Genomic DNA, 13,725 nt, shown 5'->3' with positions numbered 1-13,725 from the left:
GCCATATTCATAAGACGGTGATGGTGGGAAAATGCATTTACTGTGGATGGTGATAAGACACAATTGCCAACAAGTGGTGTTGTTACGTCAGCAAGTCAGGAGGAAGACCAGGGTGCAGAAGTGGAAGATGAGGTGGTGGACAATGAAGTCATTGACACAACCTGGCAAGGTGACATGCAGAGGGAGGATAGGAGTGCACATAGGGAGCGATCCGTAGCAACACAACTGGCAGCAAGAGCAAGGGATGGTCAGGCATACAAGGTGGGCATTTTTTCCACTGAGCACCACCACGGATGAAGTTGATAAGAAAAGTGTTAAGTGTTCCCGAGTCTGGTGCTTTTTTAAAGACAGTCCAGTTAACCCAAAAAAGGCCATTTGCAACATCTTCCATGCCAGCATCAGCAGGGGCAGCACAACTACCAGCCTGACTACCACACACATGCTCAGGCAAGCAAAGTACCCGACTATAAGGGCCAAACGCCAGGGTCCAGAAACCGTATCTGTGGGTGACACTATTGCTTCTTTCCCTGTTCTACATGCATACCGCTCTCCTGTCCATGATGTAGTTGAAGATGACTCCCTCACCTGTACAAGTGATTGTGGCCAGGGATGCTACCTTTTCCTGAGGCACACTAGGTGAACATTGTGGATGCCACGACCCAGTTGGACCCTGGGACGGAAGATGTGCTATCGACACCGAGTATTACGGGACCTGGTTTAATCAGGGTCTCACCCACCATTGAGCTGTTCCTGCACCTCCTGCTCCTCCTCCATCTCAGAGTTGTCAACATCAGTCACAAGCTGAAAGCAATGCAACACTGCTTCGGCCAAACAGCAACAAGCACTCCTGAAGCTAATCTGCTTAGGTGGCAAACTGCCAACCACCGCAGAGTTCTTGAAAGATTTAACAAACCAGACTGATCTGTGGCTCTCACCCCTGAACCTAAAACCAGCTATTGTCATGTATGAAAATGGTCTTAACCTGGTGGCAGCTCTGAAGCTTGTCAACCTCACATATGTACCTTGGCTGGCCCACATGCTCAACTTGGTGGTTCAGCAGTTTCTCAAAACCTACCCTGATCTGCCTGAGCTCCTTGTGAAAGTACGCCGCATGGGTGCCATTTTCCACTAGTCAGCTACAGCTGCTACAAAACCCATGGGCATCTCATCTTGTCAACGCAGATTGAGTGATAATGAGGAGGAGAAGGAACAGGACTTGTTTGCCTGTGCCACAGACGACAGTAACCACACCACCTTGCATCATATAAGTGTATAATAGATGTGTGTGGAGCAATGAAAGAATTAATCCAGAATGTAATATGATGTATACAGACTGTACCCTGCCATCTGCCACGATCGCACTCTAATCAACATGTCCATTTCTCTATTCTTCCTACAGGTACATAACCCAGCTTTTCCACACTGGCATTCCCATACCTCTGCTCCTTCCAGTCACTTGGTACGTGATCCAGCTTTTCCACACTGATATTCCTATACCTCTGCTCCTTGCAATCACTTGGTACGTGACCCAACTTTTCCACACTGACATTCCCATACCTCTGCTCCTTGCAATCACTTGGTACATGACCTAGCTTTTCCACACTGACATTCCCATACCTCTGCTCCTTGTAATCACTTATTATGCTTTTCAACTAAACCCTGTTTAACACCAATCTTATTCATGACCTTGTTTACTCTTTTTCATATGCATCTGGCTCACTCTTAATCATCTGACCAAGGTGAGCACAGACCACTCCTCTCTGCTTCACACCTGAATGCACTTTCTAGCACATATATTGCATAGCATAAGTCTGCCAAGACATCAGTCTGCCCAGTGCATCATATAAGTGTATCATAGAAGCGTATGGAGCAATGAAACAATTAATCCAGAATTGAACCAGTAGGGAACTGAAGGTAACTGGAAAGTCACTGTAAACAATGTTTCTGTTTATTTTCACTTTCACCCCTATAATCCTTCACTTTCTGCTAACCCCCTAATCCCTGCAAAAAGTAAGGAACTGGTTATTGCTCCCTCCATTTTCTCCATCCATCTCACCTCTTCCTCAGAACTGTTCCTCAGCATACAATCCTCTGTCTTCAAACACAGACAGCCCTCCCATGCCCTTTCCTGCTCCCACCTGCTATCATTTTCTCTGCTCCTCCTCACTGTTGGTGATATTTCTCCAAATCCTTTCCCTCCTCGCATCCATGCTCTATCACAAATTTACGTAACCTCTCTAACCTTATACCCATTTGCCCATCCCCCGCTGTCCCAGTCCCACTAATAGGAGCTCTATGGAACGGTCACTCTGTCTGCAACAAACTTTCCTACATCCATGATCTTTTCATTATTAACAAACTTTCCTTCCTCGCTATCATCGAATCTTGGCTCACCCCCACTGACACAGCCTCTCCAGCTGAACTTTCGTATGGTGGATTCCACCTTTCCCACACACCCCCACCGGAATATCATGCAGGGTGGATGAGTTGGTTTTCTCCTGTCAAATAACTGCTCCTTCATCCACAACCCACTTCCACCCTCTGTTACCCTCTCTTCCTTTGAGGTGCACTCTGTGTGCATCTACTTCCCCACCAACCTCCAACTGGCTGTCATTTACAACCACCCAGGGCCAGCTACCACCTTCAACCACTTCACCACCTGGCTACTTCATCTCCTCTCCGCTGACATCCCCACTATCATCGTGGGCGACTTCAACATACCCATTGACACATCCCACTCACCTGTCACAAAACTTCTATCTCGCACTTCTGCAGGCACTCACAAAGATGGCCACACACTGGACCTCTACCTCACCCGCATTTGCTCCCTATCTAATCTCTCTAACTCACGTCTACCTCTTTTTGACCACAATCCCGACCCCACAAACTTGCACATCCTTGCAAAAATCTCAAACATCTCGATCTACACTCACTCTCTGAATACTTCTTCCTCTTACAGAAATAAGTTCCCTACACAATTTGGATGCCACTTCCGCTTTATATAACACCACAATAGCTGCAACTCTTGAATAGGTCGCCCCTCTCCCATATACCAAAGCTCGCAAAATTTACAGACAACCCTGGCACACCACCTGACCAAAGAACTGAGGCGGGTTTCTATGGTTGCTGAGTGGAGATGGAAAACATCACAGTCCAACAAGGACTTCATCGCATTCAAACAGTCCCTCAATACTTTTAAGGCCACGCTCACAAAAGCAAAACAAACCTACTTCTTATCTCTCATATCCTCCATGTCTCACAACCCTAAATAGTTATTCAACACTTTCAATTCTCTCCTCCGTCCCCCAGCACCTCCTACCTCTCAAATTATATCAGCTGAAGACTTTTCCTCTATCTTCAAACAGAAGATTGATAACATCAGAGAAAGTTTTGGCCTACAACCCCCACAACCCTTCTTCATAACTACTCAGCCCTCCTCCTCCAAAAGCAGCTTCTCCACCATTAAAGAACTTTACCCGATCCCATCCCACTTCATCCCAAACCTCACCACAGTCTTCACCCCAACCCTAAGCCATCTCTTCAACCTATCACTAACAACTGGTGTTTTCCCCTCATGCTTCAAACATGCCTCAATCACACCAATCCTTAAAAAAAACTTTCTTGACCCACCCTCTTTATCTAGCTATTGCTCCATATCACTTCTTCTCTATACCTCAAAACTCCCAGAACATGTACATTCCGAACTGTCCTCCCACCTCACTTCATGCTCCCTCTTTCACCGTTTGCAATCTGGCTTCTGACTCCACTCCACTAAGGCCTCTTTCACTCATCAGGTTTTCGCCGTCAGGCGCGATCCGGCGCTTTTGACAAAAACCGGATCCGGCGAAATGCAATGCCGGATCCGGTTTCCCCCCCATTGACTTGCATTAGAGCCGGATCGAGCCGGATGGCCATGTGTTTCATCCGATTTTCGCCGGATCCGGCAATGTGACGCGATCCGGCGTCTGGAAAAAACGGCTACTGTAACGTTTTTTGTCTCCGGCGAAAAAGCCGGACACGCCGGATTCGGCGTGTCCGGCTTTTTCATACATTGAAAGCCTATGAGCGCCGCAATGCGCCTGATCCGGCGACAGCCGGATCCGTTGGCCGGATCCGTTTTTTTTGGTCTGAGCATGCTCAGTAGCTCTGCCCACAAGACATATATAAAAGCAAGACAGTGTGACCCTCAGCCACACCCAACATGCCACCCAAGCCAAGAACCAGGAGCAGGAGAAGGCAGCAGACATCTGCAGCAGCAGCACCATCAGCACCACCCCAAATGGAGCAGCATGCTGAACAACGGGAGGGGAGTCCAGCAGCAGATGAGAGACGGTAATTATCAAATCCCCCATTCCTCCAAACTAGGGCTATGGAATATCAAGATATTCATTGGCCCTTTGTTTCTCTTTATTCAACAGCCGCCCAATAGATGCAGCAGCAGCAGCAGCATTGGCAACAGCAGGAACACCACCCACAGCCATGGAGTCTGGCCATGAGGAAGACAGCACATCTTCTTCTGGGAGCCCTCCCTCGCATCGTCAGCGTTTGACGGTAAGTTTTTATTTCCAAAATCCATCATCTCTGGAATATATGTCTATTCATTGCCTTTTATTTACAGGAATCACAAGATGAAGAGGAGCTCCCAGAAGAAGAAGGAAGGGGTGGACAGACACTTGGAGTGGGCTCACAATTGGTAAGTTTTTTGCATCAAACGCAGAAACACAACATCACACTACACACAACACATAGAAAACAATGTTCTGCAGACCACACACAGCAAACAAATGCCTACATCCAAAGACATAACATTTTTTGTTTTCTTCTCTAGTCTTCCCAATCTGGTGCTCGGCCAAGAGGTCCTCGCAGTGCCTCCCGGGGTCGTCGGCGACAGCAACGCGGCGGTCACCAGCGTGTAAGTATAAATATTTTTGCTTTGTTTTTTTTGCACTTTTTATTTCATTTCTTTTGTGGAGGCTAATTATGTTATTTTTGTCTTTTTCTTTAACAGCCTTCACAGCGTGCTCCCGACTCTGACGGTGAGGATGGAGGGATTGATGTGGACCGCCTCATCGATCTCGTCAGAGAAAGGGAGCCGCTCTGGAATATGGCTGACCGCCGCCACGCTGACCTTATCGTTACCCGACGACTCTGGGAGGAAATCTGTTCGCTCCTTGTGGACCGCTGGGAGGACCTCGAAGCTCAGGCCCAGATTAAAGAGCGTAAGTATATACAGTACCAGTTGCTTGATTTAAACCAGTGTTTCCCGAACTAAAGTCCTCGTGGTCCCCACGGATCATGTGTTCAGGATTTCTATTTACTTTGGAAATCCTGAAAACATGACCCCTGGGGACCATGAGGACTGGAGTTTGGGAAACACTGATGTTGTATACTAACCACTTTGTCCTTTCTTGTTTCAGGGGAGAGAATTGTGAAGTGGTGGCGGTCTGTGAGGGATCGTTTCAAGAAGGAGTTCAATAAAGAGATGCGGGCCCCGAGTGGATCTGGAGGACGCAGGAGCAAGTACAAGTACGCACGAGCCCTGTTGTTCCTCCGGGAGACAATGCTCACCAGAAGGTAAATATTACACACCACATGTGACAAAAAAATGTTTAGATGTAACTTTTTTTTTTCAGCCAGGGCCATACCATGTCACTATTTTAATTGTTTTTTTTTCTCTTTATTCCACAGCACGGTGAGCAGCACTCGGGAGCCTGCACGATTGGACCCTTCTGAGGCGATCCCTGAGGAGACCGTCACTGAGGGACACTTCGACCGCCCCGGTACATCTGCACCTTCCCAGCCTTCCCACACATTCGACCCATCTGTCCCATCCACCAGCACAGGAGCATCGTGGCCGCCTACATTACATGAAGCTGCTGGTGAGGAGATCGCTTTCCCTTTACCCCACCCTTCTGCCCCTGCCACCTCTAGTACATCTGCGGGTACTGGGCGGCAGCGGCAGAGGGGTCAGGAAAAGACTTATGCGCCAGAGTTCTTGCATCTGAATGCATCTTTCCAGAACTGTCTAAAAGTCTTGTCAGAGCAAATCTCCGCAGGCTTTCAGCAGATCAACTCCAGCATTCTGGAGGTGAAGACACTTCTGCAAACCATGCATTCAGAAGCAAGATCTTCGCCAAACCACACCTTTTTCAGGTCTGTTGTGGAGCGCATGGCAACACTATCTCCTACCCAGCAGATGCATGTAATGCATTCGTGCCACGGTGCTCTACAGCAGGTTACCTCCCAACCTCCACCTCCCACCACTGTAGTTCCTCCACCTGCACCCCCTCCAGCCACTTTCCATCCTCCCCCTCCTATTACATCTGCACCCCCTCCAGCCACTTTCCATCCTCCCCCTCCTATTACATCTGCACCCCCTCCAGCCACTTTCCATCCTCCCCCTCCTATTACATACCAGCAACCTCCCCAGTACCAGCAACCTCCCCAGTACCAGACATCTCCCCACTTCCAGCAACCTGCCCCGTACCAAACTCCTTCCCCGTACCAAACTCCTTCCCCGTACCAAACTCCTTCCCCATACAACTTTCCATCAACATCATCTGCTCCTACAGTCCCTGCCCAACCCTCCACTCCACCGCCCACCACCTCTTCTTCCTCCCACATGTCCACCCATTCTGTAGCTTTTTCCACACCATCACCTCTAACTGTTCCTTCCCCACCATGATCCCAGTCCTCTCTCCACACTCCCAGTGTCGAAGTGTCCCGCAGCCCCTCCAGCAGTATTTCCACCCCACACTACACAGATTTGTAATGTGTGTTTTGTAATAAAAATGCCCAGTTTTTTTTCAAACCTTTATTAAAAAAGTTTTTTTAACTTTAAAAACAGTTTACAAAAAAAAAATATTTTAAATAAAAGTTAAATTATTGTTTACACTGGTTGTCTGTCATTTCTTTCTGCGGCGAAATATGTTTAAAAAAAAAGTTAAATACAGGGTATTTAAAAGGTAAAAAGGTATTCAAAACCAGGTATATAACTGTGGGTAAATTTTAGCTTTTTGCCACAGTTGTGTTCCTGGTTGTGTTTGAAGCAAAGTATTTCACCTAAAAAGTTGTGTTTATTGTTGGTGATTTCCTAACAATGTACACAACTTTTGTTAAAAGGTGAAATACTTTGCATAAAACACAACCAGGAACACACCTGTGGCCTAAAGCTAGAAATAGAGACCATGACAAGATAGCCAACTTTGGTTGGCAAAGGTATATACTGTTGGTACAGAAGGTACACAAGTTTGGTTGGGCACAAATCTTTCACACTCTGTCATCCTGCCAGGGTACTCTGCCTTGAGGTGACATAAAGTATAGTGCAAAATTGTCCCTCATTACTGAAACCGACACAGAACTTCTAGTGGTAATGTCATGGTAATCTTGCAAAGTGGTTTCTTCAGAGGTGTCCTCAATGGAAATGGGTTCCTTGCAGATAACAAAATTGTGGAGTACCACGCAAGCTTTGATCACCTCGTCAACAGTTTCTGTCTTGAGGTTGATCGCAGTCAATAGGACCCGCCATTTGGCTGTCAGAATACCAAAAGGTACATTCAACCATTCTTCTTGCTCTTGTGAGGCGGTAATTAAAAATGCGTTTTGGTCTTGTCAATCCTCTGCTAGAGTACGGTTTCAAAAGGTGTTCTGACAGCTGGAAGGCTTCATCCCCTACACAGACAAATGGCATAGGTGGACCAGATGTTTGCGGCAGCGGTCTAGGTGGTGGGAACTGGAAGGTGTTTCCATACAGTTTACGCCCCATGGCAGACAGTTTGAAAACTTGAGAGTCATTGGAGCGGCCATAGGCCCCAATATCAACAGCAATAAATTTGTATTCCGCGTCAGCGATGGCCATGAGGACAATTGAAAAATATTTCTTGTAATTGAAATATTCCGATCCCGATCCGGCTGGCTTTACAATGCGGATATGTTTCCCGTCCACAGCGCCCAAGCAGTTGGGAAACTGACATATCTGTTGAAACTTGTCAGCAATTTCAATCCACCTCTCTGTTGTGGGCTCTGGTAAAAACTCTTCAGCTAAGGAGTCCCACAGTGCGCGGCATGTGTACTTCACTATTCCAGATATGGTGGAAATCCCGAGTCTGTACTGGAAATGCAGTGACAAAAGGGATTCTCCAGTTGCAAGAAATCTGTGGGGAATTAAAAAACAATAAATTAGTTTTAAATCACAGCATTACATACCAAAACTCAGCTAAAACACTTGGAGATACAAACTACCACCAACAAGATTGCAGTGAAAGTGTGCTCTGATGCGAGCATATCCAATAAATGTGGCTTACCTTAAAGTCACCATCAGACGCTCTGCGGGTGAAACAGAGAAGCGGCAATAGGTGTCCGCTTTTCTTATGAGGTGTGCAATGCGCTCCACCAAGTAATCAAAATTCTCCATTTTCATCCGAACATATCCAAAAAATTTATCCGGGTTTCGTCGAAGGTCCATGCAGAGTGTAGAATAGACCCCACGTGTCATTCTCTTGGCTGTGATGGGGTGGATCCACAAACGTCGTCTACGATGCCTGATGCGCTGCTGTCTCGCTCTCTCCTTCTCCAGAACAATCACCCTCAAACGATTTGCCTCCGCTATAAAATCCGCCAAATTCTTCAAAATATTTCCAATCACAACATCCATCTTCGCCAGTAACTTGCTCTTCTCTCCAACCTGCACTTTCTCCTCTCCAACCTGTCAAAGAAGGGCTGTAGGAACACGCTATATATAGTTTTCCAGTAGCCAATCCCGTTCGGAAGGCCACAAGGGTCAATTTTAAAAACCGGATCCGGCGTAATCCGTCGAAAAACGGATAGAAAAACGGATGAACCGGATGAGACGGATCCGTTTTTTTCTGTCAAGAACAAGACGGATCCGGCAGAAAAACGGATCCGGCACATCAGGTTTTACAAAACATTTGCCGGATCCGGCGTTCCGGCACGACGCCGGATCGCGCCTGACGCCGAAAACCTGATGTGTGAAAGTAGCCTAAAACTGCTTTAACAAAATTCATGTCACGTGTACCTGTCCTGTGTGACATGACCCGCAGGTCGGTAACTGAAACAACAAGACTATCACGTATGCCTGTCCTGTGTGACACTACCCGCAGGTCGGTAACTGAAACAACAAGACAAAAGGGGGACACCGGGGAAACAGTTACAACGGTTGGGCCCTGCAATAGGCAACGGGGACGTGGAGACCTCCTGCACTCCCCTGAGGCAGTGTACCTGAACACTCCTAACATTCCCTATACAGGCTCTTCACCTGTCGCCGACCAGGATACCCGAATCCCTCACTAGCCCTGCACCTATCACTTACTAGGGAACTGGTTAGTGCGGACACTGGTCCCACCGCTGCACTAATACACACGAAGGAAAATACACCAAATGGGGGAAGCAACATAACACTTATCTTTCTCTGCTGCAGTCACCGGGCAGCAGAGTTCATCACCGGTTTAGCATTCAGCAGTGGCTCGACACCTAAGAGCCAGCTGCTACCTTCACCATCTTCAGCAGTGGCTTGACACCTAAGAGCCAGCTGCTACCTTCACCATCTTTCTCTGCTGTAAACACTGGTCAGCAGAGTTCAGCACCAGATCAGCTTTCAGCAGTGGCTAAACACCTCAGAGCCAGCTGCTAACTTCACCGTGGTTGGAATCCACCAAGGACCTCCTTCAAACCAACCCCAGCTAATACACCATGTGACCTTATATAGCAAAGGAGGAGTGGTCGCATCAGCAGGGAAAGCAAAGACATGTAATAACCCCAGTGACCACCGGGGGCAAAAAACCCATATTAAGGCCCCAAAGGCCTGAAAGGGAAAAAAAAGGTTTAAATGAGGGAATCCAAAATCTGACACAGATCCAAGAATTGGACTGTGACAGCACCCCTCCCTCAGTGAGAAGCCTCCGGACCCTCAACACCATACTTCTCTGTAGACCACCTACAGTGAGGACGCCTTGTTCTGCCAGAGTTCACTTCAGCAATTATCTGACTCTCTGGGTCATGGCAAGAGAGGGCAAATGGAGGTGATGACATATACTCCAGAGGTGCCACAAATCTCCAGAGCGCAGACCTGGGGAATGAGCTAGGCCTGGGTATAACAAAGGGTAACCCCAAATGATAACTCGCTGGCGCGACAATGGCTGACACCCATACAAACACATACACACCCAGGTCCGGACCTGAACGTTTATCGTCATTCACTCTCTTGCTACTAGATGGTGAACGCCTCACAGAACCGACAACAGAGGCATCCCCTCGTGTCGTAACACTCACACCCCCACAAGGCTCAGAGGTAACCACTTCTCTCTGCCCCCCCTCCTAAGAGGACTCCGACGGGCAGCTTGTGGTGAGGGTTGCGACTTGCCCCTACTCCCTGGCAGCACCCCTGCTGCCACTACTGGAGGAGAAGGGGACGGGAATATGGAGGAAATATATACACTCCCTGGTCGTCTTCCTCCCCACGACTAGGAGGGGGCGGCTTCTTCGAAGGTATAGTAGTTTCGGCGTGAGCCCTGTGGACTAAATCATCAGTCTGCTCACTACATGGACATGCCCCCTCACCACGGGGAACATCAGGCAGCACCTCGGGGACACCAACTCCTTCCACCTGCCTGGGTGCGTCCGCATGTATGAGCAAGTCCTGCTCCCTAGCAGGGACTGCAGGGGGCATATTTGCCAGAGCCGCAATTGGGGAGGGGAAGATGAAGGTAATATACTCCCCCTGGTCGTCTTCCCCCCCACGACCAGGGGCAGGAGGCTTCTTCGGTAGTATAGAAGTTTCGTCGTGAGCCCCGTGGACTAAATAATCAGTCTTCTCACTACAGGGACGTGCCCCCTCACCTTGGGGAACATCAGGTAGCACCACAGGGACTCCAACTCCTCCCACCTGCCTGGGTGCATCCGCGTGTATGAGCAAGTCCTGCTCCCTAGCAGGGACTGCAGGGGGCATATTTGCCAAAGCCGCACATTGGGGCTCTGGTTGAGCCAGAGGGGACGCCGCAGACCCAGACAACTGCTGCTGCTCCAACACCCCGTGCAGCACCTCACTCTCCTCAGTGAGGACCAGAAGCAATTGGTCACAGGTCTGTACTTGGCCCATGGCTCACAAGAAAATGAGTGGTTGGTTATAAACTATCACGTGTACCTGTCCTGTGTGACACGACCCGCAGGTCTTTTACTGAAACAACAAGACTATCACGCATGCCTGTCCTGTGTGACACTACCCGCAGGTCGGTAACTGAAGCAACAAGACAAAAGGGAACACCGGGGAAACAGTTATAATGGTTGGGCCCTGCAATAGGGAACGGGGACGTGGAGACCTGCTGCACTCCCCTGAGGCAGTGTCCCTGAACACTCCTAACGTTCCCTATACAGGCTCTTCATCTGTCGCCGACCAGGATACCTGAATGCCTCACTAGCCCTGCACCTATCAATTACTAGGGAACTGGTTAGTGCGGACACTGGTTCCACCACTGCACTAGTACACATGAAGGAAAATACACCAAATGGGAGAAGCAACAAAACACTTATCTTTCTCTGCTGCAGTCACCGGGCAGCAGAGTTCATCACTGGATTAGCTTTCAGCAGTGGCTTGACACCTAAGAGCCAGCTGCTATCTTCACCATCTTCAGCAGTGGCTCGACACCTAAGAGCCAGCTGCTACCTTCACCATCTTTCTGTGCTGCAAACACCGGGCAGCAGAGTTCAGCACCAGATCAACTTTCAGCAGTGGCTAGACACCTCAGAGCCAGCTGCTAACTTCACCGTGGTTGGAATCCACCAAGGACCTGCTACAACAAACCCCAGCTGATACACCATGTGACCTTATATAGCAAAGGAGGAGTGGTCACATCAGCAGGGAAAGCAAAGATATGTAATAACCCCAGTGGCCACTGGAGGCAAAAAACCCATATTAAGGCCCCAAAGGTTTAAATGAGGGAATCCAGAATCTGACACAGATCCAAGAATTGGACTGTGACAATTCACCAATGACCTACTGACTGCCAAAGCCAAGCGACACTACTCTGTACTCCTCATGGCCCTGTCCTCTGCCTTTGACACAGTGGACCACTCCCTATTACTACAGACCCTCTCATCTTTTGGAATCACTGACTTGGCCCTATCTTGGATCACATCATACCAAACAGACTGGACATTCAGTGTCTCTCACTCATACACCACCTCCTCACCTCGCGCCCTATCTGTAGGAGTCCTGCAAGGTTCAGTCCTATTTACACCTTCGACCTGGGACATCTCATAGAATCTCACGGCTTGCAGTATCACCTCACCTATGCTGATGACACACAGATATACCTCTCTGGACCAGATATCACCTTCCTACTAACCAAAATTCCAGAATGTCTGTCTTCTATTGCATCCTTCTTCTCGGCTAGATTTCTCAAACTTAACATGGGCAAAACAGAATTCATCATCTTTTCCCATCTCACTTGACTCCCCCAACAGACCTATCCATTAAAGTAAATGGCTGCTCACTCTCCCCAGTACCACAAGCTCTGTGCCTTGTGGTAATTATTGACTCTGGTCTCTCCTTCAAACCACATATCCAAGCCCTTTCCACTTCCTGCTGACTTCAACTCAAAAATATTTCCCGGATCTGTACATTCCTAAACCTAGAATCTGAAAAAACTCTAGTGCATGACCTCAACATCTCCCACCTTGACTACTGTAATCTCCTAATTTGTGGCCTCCCCTCTAACACTCTTGCACCCCTCCAATCTAACCTAAACTCTGCTGCTGAACTAATCCACCTATCCCCTGGTATTCCCCAGCCTCTCCTCTCTGTCAATCCCTTCACTGCATCCCTATTACCCGAGGACTCCAGTTAAAAACCATGGCATACAAAGCCATCCACAACTTGTTTCCTCCAAACATCTGTGACCTTGTCTCTGGGACTTACCTAAACGCAACCTCCGATCCTCACAAGATCTCCTTCTCTACTCCCCTCTTCCCACAATTGCATACAAGCTTTCTCTCGCGCATCCCCCCTATTCTGGAAATCTCTATCACAACATATCAGAATCTCGCCTACCATGGAATCATAGAATCATAGAATCATAGAAACATAGAATCGTAGAGTTGGAAGGGACCTCCTGGGCCATCTGGTCCAACCCCCTGCTCAAAGCAGGATTCGCTAAATCATCCCAGTCAGATGTCTGTCCAGCCTCTGTTTGAAGACTTCCATTGAAGGAGAACTCACCACTTCTCGTGGCAGCCTGTTCCACTCATTGATCACTCTAACTGTCAAAAAGTTTTTTCTAATATCTAATCTGTGTCTCCTCCCATTCAGTTTCATCCCATTGCTTCTAGTCTTTCCTTGTGCAAATGAGAATAAAGTTGATCCTTCTACAATGTGACAGCCCTTTAGATATTTGTAGACAGCTATTAAGTCTCCTCTCAGTCTTCTCTTTTGCAAACTAAACATTCCTAAATCCTGCAACCTTTCCTCATAAGACAGGGTTTGCAGACCGGTCACCATTCTGGTCGCTCTTTTCTGAACTTGCTCCAGTTTGTTGATGTCTTTTTTAAAATGTGGTGCCCAAAACTGGACACAATATTCCAGATGAGGTCTGACCAAAGAGGAGTAGAGGGAAATAATGACTTCACGTGATCTAGACTGTAAGCTTCTGTTAATACATCCTAGAATTGCATTTGCCTTTTTTGCTGCTGCATCACACTGTTGACTCATATTCA

The sequence above is a fragment of the Dendrobates tinctorius genome, unplaced genomic scaffold (genome assembly GCF_039654945.1).
Source record: "Dendrobates tinctorius isolate UK_male_01 unplaced genomic scaffold, ASM3965494v1 ptg000270l, whole genome shotgun sequence".
Classification (NCBI taxonomy): domain Eukaryota; kingdom Metazoa; phylum Chordata; class Amphibia; order Anura; family Dendrobatidae; genus Dendrobates; species Dendrobates tinctorius.
Note: the sequence above shows the minus strand (reverse complement) of the source record.